At 42.7% G+C, this 14,990-nt stretch overlaps 1 protein-coding gene across 7 annotated transcripts in view; it reads right to left on the bottom strand.

Annotated features, from left to right (window-relative positions):
• The window catches only part of LRRC8D (leucine rich repeat containing 8 VRAC subunit D), a 130,840-nt gene that overhangs the window by 100,205 nt on the left and 15,645 nt on the right, over nt 1-14,990 (bottom strand). For 5 of the 7 annotated variants that reach the window (XR_009689121.1, XM_061121424.1, XM_061121422.1 and 2 more), the window contains exon 2: nt 9,064-9,221. The exons of the other annotated variants lie outside the window; for them this stretch is intronic. The gene's annotated coding sequence lies outside the window, so the exon portion shown is untranslated. The remainder of the gene's footprint in view (nt 1-9,063; nt 9,222-14,990) is intronic. 7 annotated transcript variants of the gene reach the window in all.

Genomic DNA, 14,990 nt, shown 5'->3' on the forward strand with positions numbered 1-14,990 from the left:
CAGTTCCAGTCACTCCCCAATACACATCTCCGGCCCTGACTTCTCTCCAGGGGTCTAGGCTTCTCAAGATCAGCTGAATGCCCCAGAGACACCCCAACTTTACTTCAAACTGAGCTCACTATTCTCTCTCCAAACTTGCTTCCTTTCTGTTTTCCATCCTGATGAATGACACCTTGAGCCAGTGAATTTTCCCAACCAGAAACACTGAGTTATTTTCTTCTTCTTTCCTCTTACTCTTCTCCCATTTTTCACCAACTTGGCAACCAATTCTTTCTCCTAAATGATTCTCAAATCCATTCTCTTCTTTCCTTTCCCACCATCCTCACCTTATGAGTTCTGGTCCTCATTATTTCTACCTGGACTATTTCAACAGCCATGGGACTTCTCTCTGCTTTCTTTTCACACACCTTAGGACACTGATTTCAGCATTTACTTCACTTTTGATGATTCCATAATGCTAGTATGTATGATCCTAGACAGGGCTGGGCCAAGAATCTGAACCAAGATCCACTGTCTGCTCTCCTCCCCTCTGCACCGTGACCTCTCTATAAAGTCCCGCACACTGGGTGTTCCTCACAAATTGAGCTCCTCTGGGTTCGGAACTTGGGCTTTCTTCTGGTTTTTTCCCCCTCCTGTTGAGCCTGGCAAACAATCCTGTCCCTCCAATATTTAGCACCAAAATCACCTCCTGCATGACTTCTTTCCTCCCAAACAAGAAAGAACAAAAAAAAGAGAGAAAGAAAGAACAAATTACTCCCTCCTTGGTTCCCCACTCTCCATGATTATTTATCACAATGGACTGTTGTAAAGTGTTTCATATTCTAAGTTCTGATTAATGATTTGTGTATCTTTCTGAGGTCAGGCACTGTGTCACACTCACATTGTAACCTACCCGCAGAGCAGAAATAGAGACACAGAGAACAGACTTGTGGACACGGAGGGAAAGGAGAGGGTGGGACAAACTGACAGAGTGACATATATACACTGTGTACCCTGACGTGTGGACACCACCATGTGTGAAAAGGATAGCTAGTGAGGAGCTGCCGCAGAGCGCAAGGGGCTCAGCTCAGCCGTGATGACCTAGAGGGGTGGGGTGGGGAAGGAGTCTCAAGGGGGAGAGGATGTGTATTCTTCTGGCTGATTCACACTGCGGTCCAGCAGAACCCAACACAACAGTGAAAAGCAATCATGCTCCAATTCAAACATTGAAAAGTCTTTTAAAAAAAGATTTTAGTACGATGACTGGTATACAGAAGAAAGGAGGAAAAGAGGTAAAGGAACGAAGATGTAATAGTTTGGAGCTCAGCAAATGTCTGTTAAACAAACGAAGCAGCGTGGCTGTCAACTATATCAGATAATTGAATAGAGAGGAGGCTAGGAAGACAGGTGGGTCTGACGGCTGGTGAGGTGAGCACAGAGGAGCCTTAATGAGAAATGCAAAAGGTCCACTTGGATGAAGGCCTCTCCTGAGGATGTAAGGTCAGGTCAGTGGCTGGGGCTGTTATCACCAAATTCAGGTGAATAGAGCCTGCTTAAAGCACAATAGGAGAACAAGTCCAACAATCCAAGGACACTGATCTTATAAGCAGCTTTTGGACTCTAGAACACTCTACATTATCATTTTATCAGACTTTGTGCAAGCCTAGTACATGTCAGTTGTTAGACTGTATCCCTCTCCTATATACATAAAGCACCTTAAGAACAGCAGACAAAAGAAAAATAAAATACACCTATCACCCATTCGTGGACCAGAGGGCCTAGATGAACCATGTCATATACTATCTGTTTTGAGACCCCAGTTTTCCCCTTACAATAATTTCCAACTTATTTATAATAAGCCGTGGTATGCACAACACAGTTTCATCCCATGTACACTAAGCAAAAAGTACACTGTACTCTTCAAAGGCATGTAAATGCCCGCTTATCAAACAAAGCAACCTAGCATTTGGTGTGACATATACAGGATACTGGAGGAGGAACGAGACCCCATGAACTGGGAACAGAGTGAAGCAAAGTAAACTTGGAGAAAACCTGAGCTGCAACTGGCAGTGTCTTCCCAATAATAAAGGAACATCTATAATTAATGGGCTTTCAAGAGTGTTCAGCCATGTATTACGGCATCCCACCTCATAAAACATTCATTCAAAAGCCATATCAGGAATGCACATCCCAGCTCTATGAGCATGTGCAGAGCACTGAAGAAGAAAGGGGGGACTTGGAAGTGAGATACCCACTGCCCTACACAGATGCCCCAGCATGAAAGGGAGCCATGAGTGCTAAACAACAATAATAATAAAACTGAAAAGAAACTGGAATGTTGGGAACGTTAGGATTAAATTAAATCGTTACTAAATAACGTTCCCAAAAGAGTAAACATATTTCTAGAAAATATGTTTGTAGGTGTAAAGGGTTACAGGGAAATTGTTAGTCGCTCAGTCCTGCACCAAGTCTTTGCAACCACATGGTCTGTGGCCCACCAGGCTCCTCTGTCCATGGGATTCTCCAGGCAAGAATACTGGAGTGGGAAGCCATGCCCTTCTCCAGGGGATCCTTCTGATCCAGGGATCAAACCCAGGTCTCCTGCACCACAGGCAGATTCTTTACCGTCTGAGCCACCGGGTAATACACATGCAAATACAGACAAGAAAGATACCTAAAATAATCTCAACTACTTTTGAACTTTTAAAGTTATATCAATTACACTAATAAGATCAAGTCATAAATGTACATATAACAAGATAAGGCATATTTCAAAGTGCTAGTAATTTAAAAACCAATGACCTAGGAACACACAAATAAGCCACCTGAATAAGATAGCAATCTCAGAAAGTTATCGGTATAAATACTGATGTTCATGCTAGAGGTGGCACCAAAAATGTGGAGAAAGAGTGGATTATTTGGTAAGTAGCGTTGAGAAAACTGGCTAGCCCACAATATGAACATTTTTTTAAAAAATGAATTTACACCTCATATCTTAAGCTCCAAATCATTTAAAAACCCAAGAGTAAACCTATAAAGCTAAAAAAGTGAAGAGATACCATGTGAGCCCAGAATACGGAAGGGTTTCTTAAATGACTCAAAATGTATAATCACAATTAATAATAAAAATTTTGAGTTCAACTACATTATAATTAAAGATTCTGTAGCTGATGTTAATGAAGGGCACCACAGACAAAGTTATCAGACAAGTGACTTACTGGAAGAAAAGTATTCACAATACCCACAGCTAACAAGGGATTCATTTCTAGAATCTACAAGGAACTCCAAAAGAATTCTTTCAAGGAACTTCTTACAAGAAAAGGGCAAGAGACCCAATTCACAGAAAAGGGAAATTAAATTAAGTAAATGAACAGACATTCAACCTCACTTATAATCAAAACAAGGCAGAAATGAACCATGAGCCACAATGAACAGCTAATGGATAGCAAATTCAGGAAATTAATTAATAAAAAAAAGGAATCACATGTAGTACCAGCAGAGATATAAAATTGACAATACTCTGTGCAGTTCATTGTAAAATTAGTACATTTATGTCCTAATACTCCTTGGGGACAATACTGCCTCAAGAAACAGTCACCAATCGATTCAATGTACTTATGTACCTTGGGGGGAAAACATCACATACATACTGCAAGGAAGCCAAAAACACTTATAAAAATGTTGACCCTTTCATGTCCCTATTTCTACAGTCTAAATATGTGGTAGGATTTTAATGGAACCTTTGCTAAAAAGGTCAGTCAGTTCAGTCGCTCAGTTGTGCCCAACTCTTTGAGACCCCATGGACTGCAGCACACCAGGCCTCCCTGTCCATCACCAACTCCCGGAGTCCACCCAAACCCATGTCCCTCAAGTCGGTGATGCCATCCAACCATCTCATCCTCTGTTGTCCCCTTCTCCTCCTAGCTCAATCTTTCCCATTATCAGAGGCTTTTCAAATGAATCAGTTCTTCACATCAGGTGGCCAAAGTATTGGAGTTTCAGCTTCAACATCCTTCCAATGAACATTCAGGACTGATCTCCTTTAGGATGGACTGACTGGATCTCCTTGCAGTCCAAGTGACTCTCAAGAGTCTTCTCCAACACCATAGTTCAAAAGCATCAATTCTTCAGCGCTCAGCTTTCTTTACAGCTAAAAAGGTAGGTAAGACTAAATATAATGTTCTCATTTCTCTTCACAGATGAGGTTAAGGACAGAGAAAGAAGCGGATCCAATGACACAGATGTTTTACCGTGTGTATGTGTGTGACTTGCTCAGTCATGTCCAACTCTGTGACCCCATGGACAAACCTGGATCCAAGGCCAGGCCTAAGCTTGTCCATGAGACCTGGGTAAGTTACAGTCTCCACTTGCCTCAGTTTCTTTACATATAAAACATCAGTAATACCCACCCTGCACCACACTAGGATGATTAGAGATAATTCATGTAAAGCATTCAATAAATAGAAAGTGACTTTTTTAAACCAGAAACAAGTACATCATGCACTAACCCTAATAGATTGTGATTCCTGCCTAATCCATCTTAGAACACCAAAACGTCAGCAACAGGCATGGAAACCAGAGAGACAGATTCAATATGAACTTAGATGTCAGTTTTTCCCACTACAGAACAGGCTAAATGATCTCTCTTCTTCCATACACATACTGAAAATTGTAAAGGTTAAGGTTAGGAAGTCTCTTTTAGCTTCTGGGAAATGAATATAAGGCTGCTTCTGGTGGCAGTTATGACAGTGGTGACCCTGGGACTGGTGTCAGAGTCCTGACTCCACAAACACAAGGACGCCCACTCCAGGATTCCTGCCTGGAGCATCCCATGGACAAAGGAGCCTGGCAGGCTACAGTCCATGGAGTTGCACAGAGTCAGACAAGACTGAAGCAACTTAGCATGCACGCACATGTCAGACAATGGTGGGAGAACGCTTAGAGGAACTCTAGCTGTCCATGACTGAGTAACTGCAGACCCTCAAAGCTTGACCATGAAAACAATTAACCTGGAAACAAGATCAGATCGCAAGTCAGGATTTTACACATCAGCTACTGAACGTTCAACAGAGAGGAAAAATTCTACTCGGGAATCTTTATAACCTGATGGCTAACATGCTGTATACGTCACCATTTTGGCATTTTCAGCCTGGACTAGTTGTTTCACTGTGGTCCTCAGTTCCCAACCTATAGACTCTAGGATTCTGGCAGAGGTCTATATACTGAACCCTGTCTCACTCATACATGGACTACTATTTTATAAGTATGGAATATGCTGTGGTCATTCTTTATAATACATATCCAGTTAAGTAATACTAAATAGTAACTTTGTCACTAAATATTAGCAATCATCAGAAATGAGAAGAAAACTCTAAAGAAGCAAAAATCTTTGAAATCTTTTACTATTAAATAAAAGTGTCCCAATTTTTATAACAGTTGAGAACCACTGCTTTAAAGCTCACGATCTCTAACTGAAGACAGTTTGTATTTATAATAGACATGAAGGATAAAGAGAGAGGGTTTCAAAAAACTGAAAATCCTAATGTACATTTATCTCCATTCCCAGTCCTCTCCTGACCATAAACTTTCCCTTGGCATTTAACATCAAAGGTAGTTACCCTTTCATTCTTAGTTCACAAGCCATTTCAACCGTTCAAAGACAGAAATGGCAATGCATTGTGTATTAAGAAAATATACATGTAGCATTCCATTCCTCCTTTAAAACAGAAAAGATCATTCAGTTTATTTCTTCTCCCCACTTTTCCACCTTCTCTTCCTTCTCCTGATGCTCTGACACAATTCTATAAAGATACTCAAAATGTTCAAGAAAAAAAAAAAATTTTATCCAGCATTTCCCAATGAAAATGTACTCCAAATTTTAATTTATATTCTTCTCAGCATAACATAAAAATCCTAGCTAAAGACAGCCTCAACATTAAACACTGCAAAAATAAGAAAAATAAACATTTCTGTCTAGGGAGTATTACAAAAATATTTAATACATAAAGTGTATATGGATTTGGCCATATCTTTCTATAATATAAGCTTTTCAGTAACTTATCCTGAACTGGGATAGGGAGGTTGGGGGGGCTATGTGAGGTGGTCATATAGTATATAGGGTAATGGGGTGTGGAGAGAGTCATATACATCGTTTATTAATTTAGCATTTCTTTTCTGGGATATAAACTGTGTCCTAAGGGTAAATCAGAAGTTTTTTTTATTCTAAGAAGTTAAAATATGCTAATCTGACCTTTCAAAAATACTGTTCGCTAGGACCGGACAAGATATCTGTAAATTAAAACATGCCATTAGAATTTTGGCAGCAGAAAACAAGTCACAATGATGCAAACACAGCTAAATCTAGTCACTAACACAGAGGAAGTGTAAATTTAAAAGATGGAAAAAAACAAAACAATAAAACCCCTTAAACTCTGGGTAGAGAGGAATGGGAAAAGACCTACAGATTTAGGTAAAGTTAATCTCAAGTCAGTGTTTATCAGCTCTCCTTTAGAAAGGTGAAAGGTCATCTGAATCATCCCTGCCATCTCTGCCTTAGGCAGCAACTTTCCAGATTTCAAGGGAGCCAAGCATTATAAATTGTTAAGACCCCTGTTCAAGTCCCAGCATGTCCATCTACTTCTATGACCACTGACAAGTCACATTTTATCAGCCTCAGTTTCTTCTCTCCATCAAATGGAAAAAATGAATCCTGTTTCAGACTGTCAAAAGAAAAAAATACATTATAAATAAGATAGAGAAAATGCTCTCTGTAAACAGAAAATAGGGGGCTTCCCTGGTGACTCAGCGGTAAAGACTCCACCTGCCAATGCAAGACACCTAGGTTTGATTCCTGGGTCAGGAAGATCCTCTGGAGGAGGAAATGGTAACCCACTCCAGCATTCTTGCCTGGGAAATCCCATGGACAGAGGAACCTGGCGGGCTACGGTTCATAGCGTCACAAGAATTGGACACGACTTATTGACTAAACAACAAGCAGAAAATGAGGATCTAAAGGTCACGCATTATTATTCCTGGGTTATTATTTAGCTATTATTAAATTCCTCTAGAGTGGGAATAAACCCTGTTCCTAAGTAGGGGATAAGTTTGAGAGGTCACAAAGGCTGTTTTATTTTACCTGAAACAGAATGACAGATGCTGAGGAAAGTCCTCAAGTAAATTAATGAACCAGAGGGCCAAGAGTATACCTGGGTATAAAAAATAGAGGCAAATGGTTGAACAGGTCTTTCCTTTCAAGAGTCTCTCTTAATGACTTGTTTTCACTTTTAATCTCATGATGCATTTGGCAAGAAGAGGCACAAACAGAGACGTATGAAAATAAAATTTAAGAAGTCCACATCTATCTAGAAAAAGAGAAAATTAATTGCTCAGTGCTCATAGTGTATCTTGGTTACTTAATGCTAACACAGTTATAACAATTACTGATAGTATCACAATGCTCAAAGCAACTGCATTTTAAGAGATTAAAGTTCTGAAGGATTATTGGAATAATGGGATCTTATAATTCAAATTACCTCCATGCTGCTAAAAAGAAAAAGAAAGGGGAAGGGAGGGGAAAGTACAAATTTAACAGGCTGAGAAACTACCAAAGATTTTCCTTTCGAAGCAAAATCAGTTATGTAGTAAATATATTTTACTATAAAAAATTCAGCATGGGGGGGTGGGTATGATGAACATAGAACACCATGAATTTAGGCTCCGCTTCCCGAGGAAGCACAAGTGCCCAATATGATGAAGGCGCTAAGTGTACACAGTACTGCGATTGTGCATTTTCCCTCCCTATTACAAAAAGAGACCCCTCTTTGCGGAATCTCCTTTTTCTCCCTCCAGTCATTTGTTTGGATCCCTTCTTCCAAAAGAAACTGAAAGACGATGTCACTGGCTTAACATCATTCAAACATTTAATTTGAGGCTACAATCTTCCTACCAAACTGACTCTCCTCAACCATCACACCTCCCCTGGTGTCCCTCTGCAAGGCTGGAATTCAACCAGACAGATAAATAAAAGCAGGAAAACAACGCTGGGCTTTCACTGGTTTGGGGGTGGGGTGGGGGTGGGGAGGGGGAGTGTCTATCTGATTTAGTCCCTGGAGAGAGAGGAGCTGCCAGAGAAATGAAGAAGCAGAAAGTCTGCGCATAAAACCAACCTCTGCTCCAGCATTTTGTTCTTCACCTCTGCACTTCTGAGCCGGAGCAAGACAAGCATGTGAATTGTAATCTACCTAGTGAATTTGAGAAAACTCATTCTCAGTTTTACTCTGATGAAAAATGGCACTTAATGAATAAAGATGTCAGGCTCCTACCTTTAAAAGTACTTCTGTCTCAGTAAGGGAGCCTGGCTAAGAAACCACGACTGGAGTTAACAAACCAGACACCAGACTAAACATCTCACAACTAGCTGCCCCTCATTCCTGGTCACTACCTTTCCGGTGTGTGTGTGTGCATCACCAATTCCCTTAGGTCCTGACAGTCTGGCTCTCCCAGAACGGAAAGCAAAGAGCCTGGACTCCTCTGTTACACCGGCTGAAGAAGTGGGATTTCTGAGTCTGGACACCAAGACTCTTGCTTCCCTTTCCACCTTACACATCACCCTCAACTCATCCTCTTTCTCCCCTAGGTTCCCACCCCACCCACTTACAACACTGTTAATAACACCCTAGCCAGCCATTTCTGTAGATAACCCCCGGCCCAGGGAACAAAGTGAAGAACAAAGAGCCGCTGCTTCAGGCGGCAGGAGGAAGACAGGCGAAGGTGGAGAGGGCAGCTGAGGACTCAGGAAGCCTCCCTGGCACAGTCAGTCCTGCCTGGAAAGCTCCCGCCTAGAGTGAGTGGGTGAGGAAGCAGGGCAGGTCCCCGGGCGCCGTGTGCTGCCGCGCGCGTTTGCGCCCGAGTCCATTGCACCCCGCCGGCAGCACAACCACAGAGTTTAGAGACCCTCCGAGAAAGCAAGCAGCCAGGGGCGCACAAAGTAGAAAATGCACGCGAGCGAGGCTGCAGCGCGGAGCTGCAGATCGGCTGAGTGACAGCCCAGCGCCCAGCCCGCGGGCTCACGACCCGGCCTCGCACCTGGACCAGGCGGCCACCCTGCACCCTCAGGGCGCTCTCCTCTCCGGGGACTGGCTGCTGGCGGGCTCCGCGAGCTGGGACCGGCGCGATGCGGCGGGGGCTTCACTCTTCCATCCTGGGACCCGGCAGCACGTTACCGACGGCCGTGCACTTCCTGTCTGAAACACACAGGGGAGAGAAAGAACTAGAGAGATCCGAGCGCCAGCCGAGCGGAGGCAGGGAGGAGGCAGGCCGGCGGGGAGGGCGGCCGAGGGGGCTGCGGGTTGCATAATCGCCGCCGCCCGCTTTGCACGGTCGGCGGCCCCCAGCACTCTCCTCGGCGGGAGACCCGCCACCCCGGCGGCCCGCGAGGTGGCCGCCCCGCGGCCCGGCCTCCCCCTGCCGGCCGCCTGGCCCGCGGCGCGTTGGCAGCCCTTCCGTTTCCAGCCCCCGCCTGGGTTCCCCTCCCCGCGCTACCTAAGTCAACTCCACGCTGTCCGCCTGCCTGCCTAGGGGTTCCTCCTTTCCTCTCCTCTCCTCCCCGCCCCCGGGGGGTGGAAATCTGACGAGGGGACGATATAAAGACTAGACAATCCTTACCAGGGAAGAGGAAGCTGGATTTACGCACAATTTTAAAGTTTAAGAGCCACATCCCTGTATATCCATTCCAGCTCAGCAGCCTAAAGAGCTTCAGGATGGGAAAAGACTTGTCTTGCGCCTGCCTGGCTGACTCAAACTGCCAGAAACTGGCAGACACGAACTGCCAGAAAAAGAAGAAAAAAAGTATTCTGGGTTCCTAGGCTCCCTCTCTACTGAGACCCTTAGCTGCACAGTGCCCTAATATTTATATATACCAATTCCACATGAAAGATCATCATATCGTGAAGAATGCATATAGTGCATTCTTCCAAAAAACAAGTATTTCTCTGGGCGTACAAATCACTCAACAGTTTCCAAATTCTGGGTTTATGTCCATTTTGTCACCGTCCGACTTAGGTGAACCTCAGGGTCCTGCTAACAAATGGTTTAAAAATCTGCCATAAGCAGACTGTACCAGCTCTAGGAGTGTTCAGTGCCCAGTTTCTGGGCTTGCAAGTGAGAACAATTTCATCCCTACCGTGCGTGCCCTTGCCCAAGAATCTATCAGGTTGCCAGGCACTTAAAGCACTGTCTCTGATCAACAGTTTCTTTTATCATCAAGGTGATGGCTTAAATAAAAGTTATTCCTGCTTCAAAACTCAACATGAAGAATAGTATATAATGATTATTCTACATGAAAATTTCAATTTTGACTGAAGTAGAAACTGATGGACATTAAGCTCCTGCTCAGTGTTAGCATCTCATTCTAAACTCCCTTAAATCTTAATATTTCCCAATAGGTCTGCAAAAGTCCTATTCTCACATTCCCAATTGAGGAAACTGGGTCAGAAAATTTAAGTATCTATCCCGATGTCTTAGCTAAAAAGTAAAGTGGAGAGGTCTTTTCTAAGTATAAAGTCTGCACCACTTCCTCTACACTCTAATTCTCAAAACAATCATGAATTCTCAGGGAAAAATCAAGCCCAGTGACTATCCATGATCCATCCCTTTGTCTCCCAATGAGCCTGCAATTCCATACTATCACTCCATCACACTAGCTGGGCTCCTTACCCACCTGAATTATATGTACCTTGAGACTCAAGCAGAGGACACTGTGCTCTTTACCATTATCTGCCACTGGCTCTGTCAGCCTTTTCAGAGTCACTCCGTGGCAAAAGTTCAGAAGGTTATGGGACAGCCACTTATATGCCAAGGTACAAAGTCTGTTCAGTTCAGAACCTAATCTGCTGACGAATATTTGTTCCCTGAATTCTTTTACTCTAACTGGGCTCTTTTAAGAAGAAGGCAAACAAACACACACACACACACAAAAACCACACCCACACAAAATGAACGAAACACGCATGGGCTCCACTCTTGATGAAATTTGAAATCCTCTCACTTTTCGTTTCCTTCTGTTTCAGCACTTAGTTCACACTCACCTGTCAACAGCATGCTGCTATTAGCCTCTTGACAAGCCAAGAAAGAGTATGTATTGAAAGGAGATTAAGAATCATGGCAACGAGGGGGAGAGTGAGGGAGAATGTGAGTGCTCATGTCTTGTCCCCCGTGAACCGTGTCTCACTTGCCCTTCCCTGCCACCTTACTCAGCAGCACAGGCTCTGGGAACTCTAGAGCAGCTAAGTCAAGGGCAAGGGCAGTTCAGGTGTGCCAGGCGGGGCTGAGCAGAAGCAAATGCATTCCCATCCTTCAGGTCCGCACAGTGGCATGAGGGCTTATTACTTAAAAACCTCCTGGGGGCGCTTAGCATCCTTCTAGGGTCCCACTCTGCCTCTGATGCTGTCATTTTCCTTCTCGAAGTCCCCTGTTTATCCTGGACCTGTCCACTTTCCATTTCTTTTCACAAACTTAATGCTTTGTCCCAAAGCCCTGCCATTTCTTTCCCACAAACTACCTGCTGGGAGGGAAGGGGGACAGAGAGCAGTTAACTCAAAATTTCTCTCAATTCTCTCTCATTTAGAAAAAAAATGATAATTACCATGTTTTGGATACAATTCTATTTTGAAATACTTTTTGGTATCCCTGCCTTCATTGCTGTTACTTATTAATCCAAGAGCCTTGAAGGAAAAACCTCTAAAGAAAAATTAAATTCTTGAGACAAAGCAAAGGAAACATGTTCAAGTTAAGCTGGATGGATCCCAACATTCATAGTCTGGATAATGCAAGACTCCTAAGATTGCATCTGTTCCTGACATATATGTATCCTAACCATCACAAGGCCTAAGCATCATATCACACTTTCCCATGGCTCAGCTATTCTCCTGCCCCTTCTGTATTTCATGGAAATTGTTTCTTGCTTGCCACTGTTACGTAGGAAAAAAAATATTAAAATGACAACCTCATAAAAAGAGGGAAACTACCCCTACTCCTGGGTAGGCACAAATGACACCACAAAAAATAAAACTGATTCTGGAAGAATACTGGAGGTTAATTTTTCAAGTCTCCACTCCCTAAGTACCACAATCCATGGACGAATACAGCAAGGGTGTGAAAGCCATTTTTGAAGCTCCAAATTAAGTGACAAGAGACCGCTTTCCTCAGGACTAATGGGTGTGGAGGAGGAGATGATAAACTCATATCCAAAAATGATGTTCCTTATCTTTCTTCATCTTCAAAGAGAAAGTCCTTACTTTGACGATTAAAAATGTCTGCCATGCAATTTCTCTGTGTGAGGATCCCTGGCCATTATTACAGGATTTTCTGCAAACAAAAAAAGAAACGTGACAAGCCATCTGGTTACCTAAGAGATTGCCTCTCCACACCAGTAGCCTTCACAGTGGCATCCCTGTCTGTGTCTCCACCTCCAGGGTAGCACATGAACAGGCTCTTCTGGGAAGGAGTTCTCTGGCACTCACACTCACTTTCCGGCCTCTGCAAGACCAGGACCATGGTTTTCAAGAAAGATGTCTTCAGAGCCAACTGGCTGGCTTGATTGGCATTTACCCACAGAGGGTCATTAGCCATTTTCAAGGAGCCAGAGTATCATTTCCCATGGCAAAAATGTAGCAAAGGGACGGATGCAAATCACATTAAAAAAAAAAAAAAAGTCTGCCTGCAAGATGGTTTAGGCTCCCTTTTGGACAGAGTTCCCTGGTTTTAAGAAAGCTAAGCAAAGCATTACTTAGAACGCCTGCAGCCTGACTTGGGAGACCCAGCTGCAAGTCAGTAGCACAGGCCAGGATGGCTCCAGGCCTGAGCTGGTAAGTGTACTTCAACACACACACACGTTTGGAGCAGAATTAGTACTATTTACATAGGATCCACAGGTGCACTGCCTCACTGAATTCTCAGAACTGCCTTTGCAAGGAGGACTCATTACCACTGTGTCATAAGCAGCAGAGCTCATAGGTGTTAAGTCATTTTCTCGAAGTAGCAGATAATGGGGCAAAAATTCACCCTGGGTCTGTTCTTCCTCTCGAGAAGACATGAGTAGGTGCATTTTGGCTGTGGATTTATTATTCTGTGCTACACATCCTTTCCTCAGAAGACTCTCACTTTTAAAACACAACGTGGAATGTTCTCTCTCAACTACATCCTGTGACTTCATCCCCTTGCCAAGTTTTTTGAAAGTGTAAACTATAAATGTGTTCTGCAATGGGCAACTGATTTTTAGCAATATGTCAATATAAATTAGGTTGAATCTGATCTTAGGTTGCAGCTGACAAGTGTTTATTAAAATAATAAAACATCCACTGGTCAGTCAAATTGTAATGGACAAAATCTTCATACATTTTTTCCAACTTAGAATGCAAATATATATGTAAAATGGGTCACAATGACTGATGTACTGTGATTTAGTGAGTATAAATATGAAAGATTAGCAAGGAACCATGAAGGCTAAGCTCAGATGCAAATACTTGTACGTAAGTTAAAGTAGTCAAACTGCTCCTGGCACAGACTGTGACCACGAACAGCCTTGAGTTATTTACTGACTGTTGATCATGATGAGTATTGTGTAGACTAAACAGTGTCCTGTAAGACATTTTTCTTTGGAAGGCATGTTTTGTCTATTCATCTTTTGGAGTGGGTATTTCTGCCTCCTTATTAAAAAACTATTTAAAAAATTCTCTTTGGGCATCCTTTAAAAATAATATATTAAAGAATCCAACGACTTAAAATAATTTCTTAAGAGGTCAAATGAATATAGTACTTATCACTAAGACAACAACGTTCTTAAAAGGACTTTAAAAATACCTAAATATCTGCATAATTACACATTGGGAAGTAGCACTAGGTGAGTTGATAGGGAAGTCACACACATCACTGTCTACTGATTTATCAATTCTCAACTATCTGTTAAAATGGAGCCTTACAAGGTGGCAAAGTTGGACAGTTTCATCTTCATTTCCCTTCCTTTGCCTGTAGTGGCGTGACTAAGGCCAGGAAAGAGAAACAAAGTGCCTGGAAAGTCCAGAAACGTTATTATAAACTTTTGAAAGATTATTCATCAAGTTTCAAACTAAACCTAGTTAAACAAATTCTGACCATTTTACATGTACTGACTCAATTATTCCTGATAACACCACTTTGAGGCAAGAACTGCCATTACCTCCATATTACAAACCAGGAAACAGACACAGAGCTATTAAATAATTTGCCTAAAGTAATATCACCTTGCAAATACCAGACCATGGGCAGCCTAGCCAGCCAGAGAATCTACCTTTAACCAAGACATTTTACTACCAAGGAGACACAACTGGCTTGGACTTGCCTTCTCCAGCATTAAAGTTCATGGGGAATACTCCCATGATAAGGCAGAAGGAGAGAAGTGAAAGGCTCAGAGGTTTCCTTTTCTGCAGCAAGAATGTAACCACTGGTTATACAGGGTCAGGGATATAGCACCTGCTACATGTTGCTGAATAAATGAATCCTGGAAAGAAAGAAAAGATATTTGCAGAACAGTAAAGTTGGGAAGAAGGGCTGCTTCCTTACCTTGACCAGAATCCTGGATTTTAAGGCTCCAGGATTGCCTGCCTCCAGCACAACTGAATGAGCAAGGGGAGGGAATGCCGTGTGCTCCCCCTGGTTTGATCTTGATGAAGCATTTGATACAGTGTCCCATACAATCAGGATCCCAAATCAACTGAAACTTAAGTAGCTACAAGATCCACACAGGAGTTAAGCAGGCTGGCAAGAAAAACACCCCATACATCTACCAGTGTGATGAAGAAAAGAACCACAAAGAACAATATTCAATTTGTATTCAAAAGTAACTTAAGAATTGTTCACACTGTTATAATCAAATTTGCACATACCATTAATTTGGGAGCTGTGAAAAGGGCAAATGAGGGCAAACCAACTGACTCAGTTAAATTAACAGAGGGGTGAAGAAAAACAAGAAGTTTGGT

The sequence above is a fragment of the Dama dama genome, chromosome 20, assembly GCF_033118175.1.
Source record: "Dama dama isolate Ldn47 chromosome 20, ASM3311817v1, whole genome shotgun sequence".
NCBI lineage: Eukaryota > Metazoa > Chordata > Mammalia > Artiodactyla > Cervidae > Dama > Dama dama.